The following is a 3,845-nucleotide window of genomic DNA, read 5'->3' on the forward strand; positions in this document are numbered from 1 at the left end:
CCCCTCCGTAGCAGCACAGTTTCCCAGCATGCACCCCACAAAGACTTTCTTTGCCAGTCACCCCTGGCACTTACAGCAACACACCACACCAGCATCAAGAGCCCTGGGAGTGGAGAGCTGGCCAGGCCCTCACCCCGGCAGGATCCTCTTCCCCCTCCTTTACCTGCTGGCAGACAGACACCTCCCAAGGGATGACCACCCTGCTCCCTTAACTGCTCCCAAGTCCAAGAGCCCAGCCCCTGCTCACCACCCCCACCTCCCAAAACACAGCCAACAGCCCCTGCTCCCATTTTACCACTTTACCCCCGAGCACGGTTTCTAGGGGTGGGAGGGGGACGCACTAATCACAGATCGTTCCCTGTGCTTAAGGATACATTCTCCTTCTCGCTGGCTCAGGCTGCCCATCTTCCTCCTCACTCTTGACTCGTAGCTCCATCACCTTTCTCCTCTTTTGTCCCCTCCTGACTCACAGGTCCACCACTGTCATCTTCTTTCTTGACTCTGCTTGACTCACAGGTGCGCTCCAATCCTCTTTCGTGATCGCTCTTCTGTGTCAGTACGCGGAAGACCGGGCACATGAGAAACTGCAAGAGTCAACAGCATGAGAACAAGCATTAGTGGAAAAATACAAGAACAAAGGACTGTATGCTATGTGATACATCAAGGACAGAGGAGTTGATACAGGATTGATGCATCAAGGACAGAGGGACAGCTTGTGATAGACAAAAAAGGTGTTTATGGCAGTGACTTTGGTGGGAACACAAAACACATCACTCATGTAATGACTAACTTAGCTAATCAACAAATGCTTGAGCAAGTATCATAGCGAGTATAAACACAAGCCTGAATTTGTAATAAACATCTCTCATTGCACCTTAAAAGAGAGTCCGTACCGCATTCGCTACAAATGGCGCCCTGGAACAGGGACTTTCAGCGTGCCTATAAAGGCAGTAGCCGCTCTGGTAGCGAAGCCCAATCGAACCAGGAAACAGGACCGGGAACCAGGACAGTGCGCGCCCACCACCAACGAAAGGTGAGCGATTGGGAACCATGGGAGGGAAGTTATCCCTTAAGCAAAGACAAACCCTGGATGTCCTTCAACATGCGCTACAAACGCAAAATCAGGATGTATCGGGGTCTGATTGGTGAGTTTATTAGAATGGACTGCTAATCATGTGCTAGACTTTCCTACAACTGGTACATTTCAGTTGGAGACATGGCACAAAGATGAATGAGAATTATATGAACAGGTAACGACTGGAGATAAAGCTGCTTGCAAATATTCATCTACTTGGGGAAAAATTGTGACTACTAAGATACAGGATACAGGACTGATACATCAGGGACAGAGGGACAGCTTACTATAGAAAAAAATGCGTATATGGCAGTTACATCGCTCATGTAATGTCTAACTTAGCTAAAGAGCAAATGCTTGAGCAAGCATCATAGCGAGTATAAATGCAAACCTGAGTTTGTAATAAATGTCTCTCATGGCACCTTACCGTGAGTCCACGCCAGATTCGCTACACTCTTCCTCATAGGTTCACCACCTTCCTCTCCTTCCTTGCTTTTCCTTTGCACGCTGCTCCACCTGAAGAGAAACACACAGAGGACTGAGCTACACCAGCCCAAGGGCACTACAATCAGACAGGGGCTGAGTCCGGGGGCTGACACCTCCCCACACCCCACAACGAGCCCACCTTGCCTTGGCCCCGGCCCCTCGCACATGCCTTAGAGATATCATAGCTCAGTACAAATCCCCACAGTCCTCACCTGCTGTTTGGTGCTTGCGGAGGGTCACACTCCCTGTGCCCCAGGGCACTGGCCCTACACGGCCAAGCTCGGCAGCGGGACTGTCTGGAGCTGCCGCTGGCTGGTTCTCCAGCTTTAGGGTCACCCGCAGAAGCCCGCTCTCCTCAGCTCTGCACACCCATCCAGTTGCGCCGCCCAGGCAAAGTCAGCTTCACCCTCTGCTCTACACCTCACCTGCAAACAACCAACTCTTCAACTGACAACTGTCCAAAACCCACCGACAAACTCTCCACACCTCAGCCTTTCGTTTGCAACTGCTGCCTCTAGTGCATCTCACAGACAAGCCTTCAAAATCCCCTCATCCTGCAATAACACTCCAGCACTGATCACCTGTGGGAACAACTACCACAATACCATGCAAACACCAACCAGTTCTGGCACGGAAATATCACTTTCTCCTCAAGATTCCACCCTACACCAACTGCTGACAAACACACGCTGTCCTCACCAAAGCCAAACGCTGCAACAACCAGCGACAACTCAAATTTGCGTGGGCGGTGCAAAATTGCAGGGGTGAGCTAACGCAGAGCTGGGCTTGAAAGCTGCGGAGTGTGCACCCTGTGGTATAACGTGGCGAGCTACTGCCATTCTGCCTTCTCCCTGGGAGAAGCGCGTGAGCAGAGGCTGCTTCAAGGCACGATGGGAACGGTTTGGTTCTCCGGGTCTCTCAGGGCGAGAGCGATAAATGTGATCTGTGTCGTGGCGCAGGAACTTCCCGTACACTTGCTCCTCCATTCGGTCTCGGGTGCTGCAAGAGAGGGAGCGAGAGATTCAGGGCAAGATTGACAACCTCGGCGTCCCCGTCCCAGCCACGGGTCACCCAAACCTGCAGACATCCCGGGAGGCCCCCTAAGATTTACACTCCCCTATGCCCCACCCTTGAAGCCTGGACATCGCCAGAACCATAGAGCAAGTATTTCTTGAGGAGGCACCCAAAGGGTCCGTGTTCTCTTTCAGGCAGATGCTAGCGCAAGATTGCAAATCATCTCACAGCTACCAGGAAGGTAAAAAATAATGTCTTGAAATGGGAAAGGAACAGGTATTGTTCCTCTTCATCACCTCCCTCATTGCCACGTTATCAAGGTCTCCCGCAATGTTCCACAGGAAACTTGAAGCTTGGAATTCCCGGTCTTCTGAACCTGGGCAAGAAAGGAAGAAAAGCATGAGACTGATCATAAAGAGGGTGGCTGCTCGTAACATGGAAAGAGCAGTAACAAGGTAAAAAGATATCACTTTTCCTTAGAGAGCTCTCAAAGCTGCCCGTTAAGGACAAGAAAAACAAACTTGTGACGGACCATTACTTAAAATCCAAGGCCCAGGAAGCGATCTAATGTACATTGAAACGCGGGCCACGAGACAGTGGAAGTGCCACGAGCTGAGACTGAAGGGACAGAGGATGAATTTCCAAAGAAGTTTAGGTTTCGATGTCAAAACGGAAAATTCTACGTCATTAAAATATAATGCAAAAGTCAGTGTAAAATCAAGTAAGCCAACGACTCCAAATGAACTCCCAGGCGCTTCAGGCACTCAGGAGATCAAAAATGCGGATCATTTCTCACCTGCCCACCTCCCAAACCCCAGCCTATGTCCCCTGCTTCCAGCTTACCTGAGCCCAGATTAAAGGAGAATTTCAGAGGCCATGCCAAGTTCTGCTGCTCCTCGTTCGGGTTGCCAGTCTTCCTCCTCGCTCTGGAATTGCAGGTCAACCGCCTTCCTGTTCTTCTTTGATTGACGCTGAGCTGCCGCGTTACCCGCTGCCGTCTGAGCGGATCTCGGGGAGCCTCTGGAACCGCGAGAGCGCTCCCCCCACCAACATTCTCTTGCCTTGTTTTCGGGGTTCCTCTTCACCAGCTGAGGCGCCCTCCCACCCCCCGCCGCCCTCTTACCTTTTTCTAGAGGTCTCTTGAGCCACCAGCAAGCTCCCCCGCACCTTCCCTCAGCGATCTTGGCCCGCCAGAGGCCTGCCCCTCGTCAGCCTCCTCCCCTTTTCCTGGGTGCTGCTTGAACCACTGGTGGGCTCCCCTCCACCATCC

At 51.9% G+C, this 3,845-nt stretch overlaps 1 long non-coding RNA gene across 1 annotated transcript; it reads right to left on the bottom strand.

Annotated features, from left to right (window-relative positions):
* Positions 1–1,512: 1,512 nt before the first annotated feature.
* LOC139828201 (uncharacterized) lies at positions 1,513–3,383 on the bottom strand. The gene is made up of 3 exons (XR_011739570.1): positions 2,872–3,383; positions 1,774–2,560; positions 1,513–1,591 (listed from the first exon to the last, which is right to left on the bottom strand). It is a non-coding gene; the product is annotated as an uncharacterized lncRNA (long non-coding RNA).
* Positions 3,384–3,845: the final 462 nt, after the last annotated feature.

This window comes from Patagioenas fasciata, chromosome 6 (genome assembly GCF_037038585.1).
Source record: "Patagioenas fasciata isolate bPatFas1 chromosome 6, bPatFas1.hap1, whole genome shotgun sequence".
In the NCBI taxonomy this organism is placed as follows: Eukaryota; Metazoa; Chordata; class Aves; order Columbiformes; family Columbidae; genus Patagioenas; species Patagioenas fasciata.